Below are 15,756 nucleotides of genomic sequence, written 5' to 3' on the forward strand. Positions count from 1 at the left end.
ACCCAAGGATAAGGATATATGCCAAGCGGCTATAGGAACAATCTGCCCCTGTAATGCTATATGTCATTTTCTGTTTGCTGCAGGCTTTTAAATGATGTGTCACTCATGGTTTTAAAGAGAGGGGATGCAGTTCTCCAGAAAAATGGCTGCACTGTGGAGGCCTTTTCAACAACAACAGCAAAAAAAAATTATGTATACGTCTGGATGCTTCGCTAATTGCAATTCAAAGCCATCATTTAAGAATATTCTTAAACGTGATTTGCATTGTGTGACCTTTGCAACAAGATGAAATATATTATCACCTTCCAGCATGTGGCAATATGCAGTCAACCTCTCTGCTGCCAGAAATCGATCTGTCACTGTACATTACGTTTTAACTCAGCTGATGTGGCGTTGAATAATAATAATGATATTCAGCTGTTTTTGCACAACAGCAGTGGCTTTAACAGACCCATGCAGGTGTTTTTACTGGGAGTTATGGGAGTCGGACTGGGCTTTGAGGAGAGCAAACTCAACTGTCTCCCCCCGTCGAGCTCTTACAGATGTAAGGCGTAACAGGTGCGAAATAGAAGAACCGGGAGGTGTAAAACCACATTAAAAGACATATTTCTTTTTTTTCTTCTCTTTCCTTTTTTGGGGGGGGGATGAGACCTGCAAGCAGAACAACTGAATCAAATGTGAATATCAGATATTTTTGGTAGATGGAGACTGTTAGCATGGAAATGAGAACTGAATTACCATTTTGTTTGACTTTATTCATTCGGTGCATTCATGTTAAATAAAGCTATTTTTTCAGCTATTTCAATGTCGTTCATCTTTACAAATGCGGAAAACACAGAAAGCATAAAAGATGGACGTAGTGCCTTATAGCTGCAGTACTTTTACTGGTCCAGACATAGACACTATAAAACAAGCGTGAAAGTGCCTAAAAACCTGCATTAAGGCTACCAGATGGTGATTCAAAATAAGACTTGCTGTCGTGTGCACGTCGATGGGAAAAGACTTTTCTGGCTTTTTATTTTAATATAAGCCCTTATTTATCTAGCTAAAAGTCTCATTGAGATTAAAATCTCTTTTCAAGACAGACCTGGCTAAGAAGGCAGCAGAGGTTATAACAAATACAACACATAGCAATATAACAAGTAAAGAAACAAATACAACTCGTATCCAGTACAGACAAGTGAACACAAACATGTGAATCATATGCAATAACAGCGTGATATTAAAAGCAGTCACACTGACCAAAAGAGCTATTCTCTCGCTCTTTTAAAATGGACTTCCACTCCCACATCATCACCAGTTCTGACAATTTCAGCGCCTGCTGGAGATTATTCCAGGAAACAGGGGCAGTGTATTTAAAAGCCTTTTTTTTTTTTCCTAATTCAGTTCTGACTCTGGGGACAAACATTTGTATAATATTGTGAGAGCGTAGGCTATACTGGCTGCAGTTTTTACACACATAGACACACAGATAAGAAGGAACCAGACCAAGCACAGATTTATAGATAAAAACCAACCAATGGAAAAGTCTGTGGATATCCAGAGACAGCCACTCAGCAGCAACATACAGAGAACAGTGATGTACACGATGTCCAAAGCCAACCACAAAATGCAAAGCACAATGACAGGCACCATTCAAACTCAGATTTTTAAAAAAGATTAAGTTCTTCCTCACTTGGAGTGAAAAACAGGATTTATTCCTAAAAAAAATAAATCTATTTGAACTTTCAGCTTGGACACAGGCCTTTCAATGTGAGCTTCAAATGACAAATTGTGATCTATAATGATACCTGGAAACTCGATGCTACCTAGGTATCTAAAAATTGTGGCTTATAAGATGTAACATTTCAATTTCAGCCCATTGAATGGTTTTGATCTTAGGAAGCGAAGACAACAACTCTGTCCCATATGATAATAACATGAACTTAGATGTGTCTGGACTTAAAACCAACTTCAGTTGAGTTAAGTGGGACTGAACAACATCAAAGGCAGACTGAAGAAATTTCAAGAAAATACAGACCTGTCCATGGACATTTTCCTACTAAGTTTATGTGCCGAGTCACACATTTTGGGTCATATTCAAGGCCCTGAGAGGTAAAACACTGCAACTTTTTCAAGTGTTTGACATCTGATGGCCACCGTACATACTGAATTAAAAAATGACGTCTGTTTTGTAAATCATGTTTCAATATGGAATTGTGAGATATTTGGTATGAATCTGAACACTCATAGGCTAACGAGTTGTAAATTAGGACTGTGTGGTTTCACAATCAGACCCACACCCTCCTCATCATTAATTTCACACTGACACTGAATAAAATGACTTGACAGCAGCACACTGTTCTCAGTCTGTGTACTTAGGTTCACAGATTTGCCCCTCGATCGCTACGTCCAGGAACACTGAAAACACTCTGCTTAAGGCTTCAAATTTAAACTAACTTACAACAGGTGATGTCACTGTGACTATGTCCATCCAGCTACATGGAGTTGCATAGCTAACAAAAAAAGATTCCTACACCTACTTAGATAGCTAGCTGGCTAGTTAACTAGAAAACATGCCCCTTGTCTTACCTTAGTAAACTAGAATAGAATAGAATAGAATAGAATAGAATAGAATAGAATAGTCATGTACATGTTCTACACAATTGTGGAACTAGTGCTGAGCACAACAGCAAACATGCTTTGAGGTCTGGAAGGAGGCTTCTGTTAAGGACTGGAGTGGTGCCATGTCTAATAAACCACTTAAGTAAATACACCTGTGTGGGTTTACCATAGATTAGCTGGGGCTGTGATGCAGTCGTGCAGATATTTCACACTCTGTCTTTCTCTTTTTAGCTGTCTTTATCCATTGTTATCTATATTCTGTACTTTTATTATGTGAAATTCCAAGAAATTAAATTTAAATTTGATTTTCAGTGTTTCATAGTTCAAACCCATAGTTCAAATGTGTTTTTCCCATGTCTATCTGTTGTCTGTGTCTGTGCTCATCATGCAATAACACTGGCAACCTGCCCAGGATATTTCCTTCCTTCTGCCCAGTGCGCGCTGGGATAGAATCTGTTGGCCTCGTGATCCTGGAAAGGGATAAATTGGTGTGTTAAATAGCTGTGGTAGCTTGGTAAAATCCTTTGTGATACTCCCTAATGGGATCACTGCAGTATTTTATTATAAGTACACAACAGAATTACAAAAATACGCAAAAAAAAAATGTCATAATAAATCTATTATACGTCATTTACTGAAAACTCCTTTAATTTGCCACTTCCTCTTTCATGTACCATTTCCATTTTTCAGACCGGCATTACTCAGACTTTTATTAATAGTCTTGCAGTGTGTGTAAAAATAGCTGGAATCAGTGTACAGATACACTATGCTGGGGGAAAAAGTATTATGATAATAAAAAAAAGTACCAAGGCATTTCTAGGACAGAACCATGAGAGGAAGCCAGCCTTCCAAGAACTGAGTGTGACTCCCATGTGAACAGGAAAAAAAAGGAACAGGAAAAAAAAATACAGTCCACTTGAAGAGAGACAAATGACAAGATTGTAAAGAACAAACAACCTTTCTGCCTAACACCTTGTACAACGCACGGTAGAACAGATTCTCCATCCAAAGCGTGCTCTGTCAAGCTCAAAACATGATTCCAGCATTGTAGTGCTGTGAAGTCCCTGCCATGTAGGCCAAGCCAAAACAAATGTGATGTCAATGCAATAATAAACGAGCTTTGTGTTTGAGTGCGACCATGATAATTAGTCTCAAGATGGTATGTTAGTAGAGGAGGCTCATAAAATATAGAGGCCATTTGGCGTGCACTCAAGAACAAATCTGTATTCTAAGAGCGTGGGCTGTTACACTAATGTTCTACACAGTTTAAATCTGGCAGAGGCACAGTCAGAAAACTTTGTTTGGAGGAAAGATGCTGACGGTTCCAGGCAGCAGGCAAGAAAGATTACTGAGTCAGCGCACGTACATAGATGCGCACCCTCTCCCTGACACACATGCCGCCACACCACACACTGAACTCTAAAGGGGAAAAAAATCCCTTTTTTGTTGACTCGATTGCCCGTGTGCCCGAGAGACTGCGCGCATCACCATTCAAGGTTCCTGACAAAATTGGGGTCGCCGCTGAACAGCACAGCAACTCAAGGTCGGGGAGATGATAATGATGTTTATGAAGTCTAAATCCACAAAATAAGATTCCCTCTGTATCTCCCCAAGTGCCTACCTGCCAAGCAAGCTTCCTTTGTGACCGAGTGTGAAAGGTCCGCTTCGCAATTTCAGCTTGAAGCCACGTCACATTGTGGTGGTGGTGGAGCTGAGGTACGAGGCTGAGGAAAGTTCGTCCGAGCCCGAGACTCCCGAGGGTGCGTAATGTATGTGCCATTTGCAGGCAGACGGGTATGAGCGACGCGTTCCAGCAGTCTCGGGCGGGGAATCGCAAGATTATTATCCCAGTCCCCCCAACATCAGCAGAGGATGGCATTTTGACAGCACTAATCACCCCATTGTGAACCTCTTCTGTTTGCTTGAGGAAGCGAAGAAATCTCCAGCTGCTGAGACCCGGGGAAACATAAAAATAAAAGGGGTAGCAAAGACCTTTACTGCCCGTTGGGTGGTCGAAAAGCTCCTGGTGGGCTCTTTGGTTTGAGACGCTAGCTGCTTGCTCAGACTGTTACACGGTGTGTTTTCACAGCTTCAGTTCAAACAACCGCCTCTCCCAACCGCATCACCCCCTCTGAGGAAATGGCAAATACATCGTGGCCATCTCCCGAGGAACTGGCAAACAAAGAAGTAAAGAGACTTTGTATTTCTTTGAATGTTTTAAGGCTGGTTTTCCCTCTCGTCTTTCTTTTTCTGTAGCATTAATTATGCATATAAAATTAGACTTTTTGATTAAAGCATCAAAAACAGAGCAACAAAGTTTAAGCGTGGATTTTATTTTATTTTTTTTGGAAGCGAAACTTGTCTGATTAAAGAGTTCTTTAATAGCAGTCAGACTCAAAAAAAATCAGCAACAATGAGACTCAATTAGTGTTTGGGGGGGGAGGGTTTGCAAGCGTGCCCACAGCTGGGCTGCCGAAATAATCTTCTAATAGATCAACAAAGATAATGTGGATAGAGGAATAAAGACAAACACACAAACCCAGAAAATTACATATAATGTTTCGGAAAAGCAGCCATGTGCATCAGAGTATGACTGGGGCTGACCGCCATTACCGCAAAAGTGCTCTGCCACACTCTTTGCAGAGACACATACGCAGGCACAGTCTCGACCTCAAGTCCTGCTACACACCCAATTACAATTAAACGCGGAGCTTGGTGCTCCTCCGGGCCAGGGTATCGATGATTCATTTTGTGTTTTATCAAAGAAACAGGAGTGCCATTAAAAAGAGATCAGTCAGCCACCAGGCATGAGGAGTCTGCTTCTAATTGGCCATTCATCAAAAAGCCTTCTCAAGTAGATCGCAGCCCTGAAATATCACGCATGACAACTGAACTGCACTACATTAATTACACTACTGATGAACCTCATGCTCTATGGCCCGCCCCACGCCTTCCTAGAGGGCTGGAAAGCACATGGATGCACGCGCACCCGAATGCACGCGCACGCATGCCGGGATACACTCGGTCTCGATCCGTTACACAGTCAGAGATGGCAGATTGCGCTGACACGGATCAGGATGGAGTACATCACACCTAGCCAAAAACACCCATATTATGGTATCTATCAGTGCAATTTGACACAGAGATAAGCATGACTGCATATTTCCTTTACCTCTGTATTTTTAGCTTCAAAAATCCCTCCCCGAGGTGCTGCCATTTCATCTGCTCAATATCATCATTCAACCTTTAAAAGATGCTTTCAACCATTTCACTTCACAGCATGTCCAGCATGTTTTCACACAGACACACTGGTTTGGAAATATAGCATTGTCGCTGCCTTTGTTCAACTTAGCAGCTATCAGGACACACACGGATAAAGCATTTCGAGCTCTGGCTCTTTCCTCTCACCACGTGAAGGGAATTCTCCCTTTCATCCATTTCCTGATGCACTCTAACTAGACAGTTTTCGGTCATGTCCCAGAATTGTGCGAGCTAGCTCTCTAGCTTTCCAAATACACACGTGCGGGCCTGAACAGCTGCACATCCGCTGACAATTCATCCATCTCTGAATCTCTCATTTTCTCGTTTGAGCATTTTGGTGCTTTTCTCTCCCCCCACCACCACTTCTGAGCTGCTAGATCAGCTGGGGCTGGGTTCATCTCTAAGCAGCAGCCCAGAGGCCAAGAAACAGAGAGACAACCTCTGCTACAGAGTTACCGAGCAGCTATGAGGTTAAAACAAGCATGAAAAAGCCACATGTAAGCTCGTCTGCATATATGAATGCATGCGCACACACACACACAAACACACACACATTTATCTGTGTCTGCTTTAGGCAAAGGGCTGATGAGGAAGGAATCTTCAAAGTAAGGGAGTGAAAGCCAGATGGTGTTTGATGTGTGGATAATGATTTAGGTAAGGCTACGCAACACTTTCTCCACATCCAAGCTCAACAGAAGCCTGAAACTGTTGCATAGACTTGAGCATGAAAACCAGAAATTGGGAGCTTTGCAAGGTGTAGGAAAATGTAGCTCTGAAGTCTTGGATGTGCATATTGTTCCTAAACTAGCCTGTCTGTGTAACTGCCTTTCATACATCAAGCAGCTGGAGCCATATAGACTTGTTTCAAAAAGGAGCACCCCATGGGAATGGAACCTGTGCCCTTGCAGACTCTTGTTCGTGTCTGTCCCTGCATAGGAGCTCTGGGCTGGGCACGGCAGCTATCAGTTCATCATTGTCATACAGTAATTCAGTATGTAATGTGCCTCTAAGTCCCTAAGAAGCAGAGGAACAGACACACTGTCTACACGGAGCATGCTAAGCCCAGTCAGTGTCCTGTAGGACCGGCTATTTAACACAGGAATAAGCCAATTATCTTCATGGAGTAGGCAAATTTACAATAGGATTTGCTCAATTCCTACAGGACTTCTATGTCAGGGGTGGCAGCTTATGCTGTAGGTTTCATTCTGTCGTGGTCCCCCCCCCCCACCGCCGAACACACACACACACACACACGTCTGCAGCTGTTGTGATACCACGCAGCCATGCAGATGCACATTACCACCAGCCCGAGCAGACACCTACACAGTCACTCCTACCTCAGGCACGCACAGCATTTTATACCAGAATTACTGGCAGCCTTGATAAAGATGAGCCCAAACACAGAAGTGATAAATAGCACAATAACACACGCGCACACAAAAAATGAGCTACCTCCTGTGAAAGCAGTTTTTCCCCCAATTCAAAAGCAACTGTTGAGAAAAATAGTTAATTTTCAGAGTATGATAAATTTAATTCCAAAGCGCCGGTTACAGTCATTGGCACCTTTTGTTGCAAGGCTTATTAAAGTCTTTCTAAATTGTGTTAAACCATGGTGAAATTATTTAAGTAGTTTGAGTTAGTGCCTTCAATTTCATATGTGCTTATGACTTATGGCGTGAGAAATAAGGACACGCAAATGGAAATCCAGGGAAAGCTGTAAAATTGAAAACCGCTATTCAGTCACATGCTTTAAAACTAATCACTTCAATGTGATGTCTAAATAGAGAGACTCTAATTTAATGTTCAATTTCCTGATTTCAGATTCCATGTGCTAAAGCACTAATTGTTTCCTCTTTCATTTCAGTGCAGCTCAGTGAGATTTGATCCCCCTCATGGATTCCACCCTCATTATCCTTGTACACGGAAGTAATGCAAGCTGGGCTGTGTGACTGATATGGCTGTTCTTTGATCTGTTCTTCACTTGTACACCTAAGACCTCCCGGCGCCGTGACTCGTGATTTAAAAGAATCTTATGTGCACAGTAATTTTCCTGACGTATGCTCTCACAGTGCCCAAAATAATCACACTAAATAAAATAAAGCCTTTTATTTTTAAATGGGAAAAAAAAGCTGTTTTATCTAAACAGACTTTTTCCGTACCTGGGCAAAGTTTGAGTATTAGCATTTTCCACATTACAGCAATATCGTCGGTACATAAACCCAACAGAGAGCTCGAGTTGCCAGAAGCACAGAAACAAGCCTGTCAGAGGTTATGAATGAGAGTTACCAACTACGAAGACTTAATCCTGCTTCCACAAACATTCTGAGGTTGCAGTTCTTGCTTCTAGCTTTTTGTAGGAGTCTTTCCTCTGAGCTTATTAAATAGCCTACAATGCTGCACCTTAGAGTTACAAAGTCCATATGAGTGTGCTCAGAGCAAGAAAGTTACCAAATTTACAAATGTGGCACAACAGCAATAATACTCACAGCTTTTAATATTCCTCACACACAGAGAGTGTTCAGGACCTAACGATAAATCAAAATCTGTAATTTTCCCCAACCTCAGACAGGTGAGCTGTCAGACACAGAATCATAATTTTCCATCTAGTTGTTCAACAGTCTCATTCTAGAAAAGTCTGTTCACTAGACTTAATTATTTTTTGCAAAGATTATTGTTCTCTTCTTATTCTTTAAATTTATAGTCGGGATTTGCAGTAGTATATTTTACTGTTATAAAGGTGGATACCTAAGGTAGCTTCTGTGACCTCTCGATCACTTAAGTATGAAAACATGGCAAGAGGAAGTCTGGTAACAATGCAAACGCATTTTGTGGCACAATATGTTTGCTGTAGTTGAAGAAATTATCATAGCAAATCAAGAGAATTTTAGTCATTCCAAGTATAGGAAATGATATATAAGCTAATAACATGACTTACAGGACAGATGTGGGCTGATAGTTGTTAAATTATTTAGCATACTGTTGCATCGTGGGACTTTAGGCTTTACACAAGTTGGGGGGCTTTTCCAGCTCAAATCCACCGTGGCACTCTCCCCCTGGGCTATTTAAAGGACATGTTCACCCAAATTACCATTTTCCCAAAGACTTCTGGTGGCAGACAGACTATTAATAAAGCTAACACACCAACTGACTGTTGAAAATTAGCCACACTAGTGTTGTACATAGAAAACGTACATTATTCATTGCATATAACTCACTGAATGTTCAGAGAAACTGTGGGAGAAATAGAAAACAAGACATGTATGGTTTAACAAGTAGCCAGCCTACGGTTATGACATAATTGCAGACTGTTCCCCTTTATGTTAGCTTTGCCCCAGAGACTTACTGAAGCTAAGCTAACATATGCTAACTAAATGCTTGCCTTTAACCAAATGCCGGGAACCCATACAGGGGAGGCCAGCTGGCTGCTGAGACACAGTAAGACCAGGTATTTGATTTCTTTCTCGTTTCCTATGCAAGCTAACTCCAAAAAATCAGAGTGAAGAAAGTGATATTAAAGTCAGCAGTCAACCCTTGATCCAAACCTGATAAAGTAATACAGCATATGTGTGATTACTAACTGTAGTGTAATTCGTCAGTTCCATAATGTAACCTTTTATTAACACAGCTTGAAATAAAAAATAAGTCATATATACTGGATTTGTCTAGTTTCTTTCTCCCAATTTTATCCAACGTCAGGGACTCTGGGAGTCTTACTATTACCACCATTTTTTTTCTTTGGCATGCTTATTTAACATCTGTGCACCTGCGTGAAAAAACTGAAGGTGTTCCAAATAGATTCAGAAAAAAAATATGTAAGGAAATGCCCAGTATCATATTTCATTTTGGCTCAAATTCAACTTTCCATCTGAAATAACTAGAGAAAAGATTCTTTTTAGCTCACAACTCCAATACTTCAGCCAGTGGCAGCAGGTCTATAACCAACACACACACTGACACACACACACACACACCTATAACCAACAGTCATACAGGCTTTCTCTTTCTGTCAGTGTCCGACTCCCTTGCCCTCTCTCTATCTCATTTCTGCACAGTGGGGTATAAATGTAAATACACAGGAGTTACACACACACATATACACACACACGCCTCCACACACAGCCTGGAGCAGCCTCCTGTCTTTCTGTATAATAATGTCTCCAGTGGAGCGAGTTGCTGTACTTTTTTCACGGGAGTCCGCCTTCATCCCACCCATTCAAGCAGCTATCCACCACCGAGCTGGGAGTTGCCTCCACCAATCTGACATCGAGCACAGAAATTCAGTTCTGCCCGGTGGTAACGCAGACCCACTGCTGGCAGCAGACAGACAACGCACCTCCACGCTTGCACAAGGGGAAAAATTTAAAGTTCACAATAAAGTATGGTTGGAAATTATGCTCATTTGACAACTTATGCATGCCTTTTACAAGGTGTGCGCCACTGCTTGAGTAGGTGCGTGCATATCTATTGTCACGTGCACGCGAGTAAACAGCAGTGTTGATCTGGGAGCAATCAGACCGTGACAGACTCTGCAGCACCATCCCACAGGCCTATAGTGAGGAAAAAGACTGCACTGCTAGGCATAGCCATTTCCTCTAAATGACCGTCTCTCTCCCCTCCCTTCCTCACATCACCACCGGGGGAGAGACTGACTCCATGTCTCAACACAGCACTGCTAAAGCTGGGGTCAGCCTGTCCTGCTCTAACCTCAGTCTTGGAACGCTGGGGACACATCACAGTATTGGAGGAGGGAGGCGGGGGAGGACGGAGAAAAGCGTGAAGGATGTTGAACCTAAATTCAACGCTTTCCCTGAGAGATGCTTGCTGTGAATCCATTGGCGTTTTTCCATTCTTAAAAAGTCTGCATCAGCAACCATGTGTCTTTCCCCTCCTTTGATGCCCAATCACCATCAAAGGGCACCGAGGGAGTGAACTGTTCGCCCTCCGCATCCAGCTGGAGTTTAAAGGGAACATCACGTATGGGTGAAAAATGGCTCGCCAGTCTCTTGCCTTGAGTAGGTAATTGGAGATGATATAGTTGAGATTTAGTTCTGGGCAAAGTCACTTCAGAGTCGCAGACGTTTCACTTCCCCTTTAAAAGACTGACACCAGAGGAATAGTACTCTGCCGAAGGTTTTACACAGCTCATTTCCCCAATCCCGAAAAAGCAAGGGGAAGGGAGCACGAGCAGAATCTGAGGCAATGTTAGATCCTAGAAGCTCCTTGTTCCCTTTCCCGTTTATAACAATCAGAAAGGAAAAAGGAATTCTGCAATTGCATTACCTCTCTGCGTGAGGGCCCTGGGGAACGTTCATGTCTTGAACACTAAGCATTCATTTCCTTGTTCTCCACAAGGATCCCTGGGAGGCCATGTTGTCTGATTCATTTCACTGAATTGTCAGCTAATGAATGGTACGCGTCCGTCGACTGCCACATACTTTCTCGGAACAGAAAAGCCCCCAAGGGTGCTCATCTTGGGGGTTCTCCTATTCTCATTAGGAGGGAATCAAACGGAAACAGAGGCTCACTGATCATTTCTCATGTCCTCTGTGTGTGTGTGTGTGTGTGTGTGTGTGTGTGTGCGTGTGTGTGTTCCATGAAGTGGGGGTGTGGCTCCATGCCAAGGCAGCTTTCTCTCTTTGACTTGGTGATCACCGTTTTTGGACGTTTGCATCTTTGAGGGCATGTTATTGATCGCTTTTGATTGAGCCTTTAAACAAAGACGGCTAGCGGACTCTCTGGAACAGTATTAGTAAGTGATCTGTCTTGCTGGCAAAGCATTACAAGCCACTTCAGGCATGAGAGGCAACAAGGTTATGTAAGATTGGCAGGTGAGAATGGTTAAAGAAAATCTTCACTCGAGACCTGAATTCAAATACCGTTCTCCTGCAGCCTCCTCAGCTGTTGTTCCTCTCCTTTTATAAGGCCTCTGTGCCTTTTTCTGTCTGTCTGAGTTGTGCCATCCTGCATCCTCCTCAGTAACTCACCATCTACACCAGCCCTTTCTTCTTCCTCTGCTGGTGTCCACAACACCCAGTAATGTCCGCTAATGGGATTTTCCGTGTCCCTCCCGTGTCACAACAACAGCACCTTTCTCTTTCTTTCTTTTCTTCAGGCAGTTTTATCGTCAGCATAAGTCACTGACTCAATGCAACCTGTCTCTTTCCACTGTTACCACCCTCTCCCTCTTCTTCTCCATCTTCCACCCACCGTCCACTCGTTTCCCACTCTTCACTCTAATCTCACCTCATGTTCTACCCCTTCACTGTCCACATTTCATCCACTCCCTCTTTCTCCATTCTAACCCCCTCCGATCCATTGATTTCTCCTAGCCTCCCCTCTTCCTCATCCTTCTCTGCCCTCCTTTTACATCTCCTTTCCCCTCCTCACTCCCCACCTGTGCAAAGGCTATTTGGTGTGAACAGTTAATAACTGAATGAAAGTGGGTTCTTTATCTTAGCCACGTTACAAGATAAGGTATTGATATTGAGACTAGTATTTGTAGAAGCAATCATATTTTTTTCCACAGAAGAGCCATGTAATATCACAGCTGGTCCAGGGAAAAATGCCCAAATGTGCTCACGTGATCAAAGGTACACTCAAAGATAAACGCATTCACATTCATCACAGATGTACATAAACACATTTGCAGCTATGGTATTCACAGACATTGAGGTGATTGCACCCAAACACCCCAGTGCAACAGCAATGTATAATACATGAGCTTTCCACATACATAAACATGTCTCACACTAATCAGAGTCATTATGGTCGCTTAAGACCCATCGTGTGTGTTTGTGCATGTGTGCGTGCGTGTGTGTGAGGGGGTCATTCATGTATCACATTAGTTTTTATGTATATGTTCAACAGGGGGCCATCATGGCAGAGATTTTCCTCTTGAGAATTGACCCAGCTGCATCAAAAGCTTGCTGTGCACCCTACAACATGAAGAAATTATATATAGACGTGGCAGACCCACTTTTCTTGCTCTTACAAAAATAAAGCACGGCAGTAGGCTGCCATAATCGATATAACCTGAGAAGGCAGGTCATAAATCTAAGCAAATGTATTTCCCAGTAGAGCAAAGGATGCTTAAGGTCTCACACAAATGAGAGAGCATATATATATATATATATATATATATATATATATATATATATTAGACTTGTGCAAAAACAGAACACTTTGCAAAGGCACAGGCACGTCACCAGACACCCGTGGATATGAAGCCAAATACTGATTATCACCGACTTATAGGGTCGCGTAATAAATGGACGCAATTAAGCTGGGTTTTTGAAGCGACTCGCAGCCGATCACCCTCATTAGGGACGCGCTGAACCGCAGACAAATTTCCACATACGGACGGCGCGCAGGTAAAATATTTGCCCCGGGGTGTCGGTGCTCCGTATAGTGACAGTCTGTCAGTAGCAGTGCACTCCGTCTGTTGGGAATCGGCTCGCACGCGTAAAAACACTGCGCCCGTCCGGCTTGCACTGAAAGTGGCATCCTCTTCGCCCTGTGATCAGAGGAATAGACACCCGACTGAATCGATGAATGAACGACCAATAAGATAATCAATCAGTATGCACAACAGTAAGTATGTTGTGAAATTCCCCAACATAAAAGCACACTGGACAAGTCCTCAATCTCTGACCACAGGCTCCCAATTAGGACTCCACGTTCACTGTCGGCCATTATGAATGTGAGAGCTCTATAATAATTTTACAACAACAGTCCGTCCTTAAATTTTCCACTGAGATTCGAGGGATACACTTTTACAACGACTAAAACCCAGTAGACCCTCCGGAGTGTCGGAAATACGCACGGAGTCGGACCGCCGCGAGAATTAACCACATCCATCTGTTTCGCTGAAATAGTACGGAGGGAACACGGATCGATATGTGGGTATTTTACGCGTCACGTGCCGTAATTTCAGTTTTAAAAAACGGTGAATGTCAAGCAGTGTCGCCTGATAGCAGACGGGGAGAAACGCAATTCCCAAATACCAACAGAGGGGAAAACTGGGTCTGATCTCCAGCCAGCCTGACCGAGGTAATAATAATAAAAAAAAAAACCAGAAACAGTGCTTTCAAAGACAGGATTATCTGGGCTAGGACAGATTCATTTTTGAATTTACCTCAGGATGTCGGTGGGATTGCCTCAAGTTTCTTCGTCCTTCGCGTGCGCTGTCCGTCAGCCGGTCACAAAACTGAGTCCAAGAAGGGCAAACACTGTTATCGCGCCGTCTCTCCTCTCTCCCACACTCTCTCTCCCCCACTCTCTCTCTCGCTCTCTCTTTTCAAACAACGTCACTCCCGAAAATCCGTGCACGGTTTTTTTTTCCCCACCTCCTAATTTCCACGGTTTTCTCTCTCTTTGTCCCGTCTTTTGAATTCTTAATCATCGCCTTTTTTTCCTCGGGAGTGATTAATATCAGTATTATGTCCATCATCACTCATAATCATATCCACCACCTCCGCCACCGGCGTGATCATCGTGACCATCATTCATCACGTATCAATACATCACTCTCATCTGCCTTATGTGCTGGAGTTTCCTGTGCACAAGAATTTTTCCAGTACAATTGCACTCACAACCTACGCTGTTTCTTTATTATAAGAGTTCAGTAATACTTTTATTTTCCTAAAAGGCATTTTTCCAGAGTTGATGTGTTCTAAACCCTTAATTGGAACTTAATAGATAATATACTTAAGCTTCACATAGTACTTCTATGATATTACTAAGATCAAAAACACATTATTGAGCTTTGGGTCGCCAGGCTATTTAGAAAATTAAAGCATTATCTCACTCCATTAGTGTGGAGGAGAGGTTGACTAAGGCACGGTAGGCTATGCCACAAGTCACTTTAGAAACATTAATCATATTAAAGGGAAAATTTTAAAAGGATTTTTGGTACAACTTTTAATAATATTGGTTTTTAAGAATGACTAATGTTTCAAGCCATTGTTAATAAATCTACTAATCCACTAATATATTTGGGTTGCCAGACATATTAGGGGGAATAAAAGCAAGACTGATACATATGTTATTGTTGATTATAAGAAAAATATTTTTTAAACAATATAATGTTGGTTGTCCCAACTGTTATTGGGTTAGATGCAGGGTAGACCCCGAATAGGCCCCCAGTCTATTACAGGGCTAACACAGAGAGAAAGACAAGCATTCACACTCACATTCACACCTACAGCCAATTTAAAATCATCAGTTAAGTTAAAACTGCCTGTTGAAGAAAGCCAGAGAGAAGTACCACACATACAAAGAGAACATGCAAACTCCAAACAGAAAGGCCATGACCGGCTGGTGGATTCGAACCCAGGACCTTCTTGCTTTGACGTGACAGTGCTAATGGTGCCTCCCATGATCTGAGGCAACAAAAACCTTCATAAACAGGGCCTTATTAAAAAAATGATACTAAATGTTATTTCCTAAAGTTTTCTGTAACATCGTGTTACAGTTAATCGTGCAGAGACATTCACTGCTTTACTTTATACTTCTAATACGAAGAAGAAGAAGAAAGTATAAAGTCTTTATAAACCCTGCCTCCGTAGAAAGTGATGCCAAAAGTTTTTTGTTTTAAAGTTTCATCGATCTATTGGTTTTAATCATGATAATCACTATGAGTCACTTTTAGTAAAGGAGCCTCTTTCAGCACTCTCAATCCCTGTCTTTATTCTACTGGAGCATTATTAAAGCAGACCTTTTGACACTGGTAACACAGATACAGAGCATCAAATGTTATTGTTTCATCAAAGATGCCAGTATGTCAGAGATGACTGCTCTCAGACCCAGCTTGTGAGATATCGACTCTTTGTCACGACCAATGACTGTTTTCTACAATCGTTGATCACGACTGTGTAGCATCACATTTTAACC

The 15,756-nt window shown here is 42.3% G+C and overlaps 1 protein-coding gene across 1 annotated transcript in view; it reads right to left on the bottom strand.

Moving 5' to 3' along the window:
* The window catches only part of LOC134617588 (cadherin-2B), a 152,494-nt gene extending 138,387 nt beyond the window's left edge, over window positions 1-14,107 (bottom strand). Inside the window, exon 1 of the mRNA XM_063462882.1 lies at window positions 14,000-14,107. The gene's annotated coding sequence lies outside the window, so the exon portion shown is untranslated. The remainder of the gene's footprint in view (window positions 1-13,999) is intronic.
* Between the last annotated feature and the right edge of the window lie 1,649 nt (window positions 14,108-15,756).

The sequence above is a fragment of the Pelmatolapia mariae genome, linkage group LG18 (genome assembly GCF_036321145.2).
Source record: "Pelmatolapia mariae isolate MD_Pm_ZW linkage group LG18, Pm_UMD_F_2, whole genome shotgun sequence".
In the NCBI taxonomy this organism is placed as follows: Eukaryota; Metazoa; Chordata; class Actinopteri; order Cichliformes; family Cichlidae; genus Pelmatolapia; species Pelmatolapia mariae.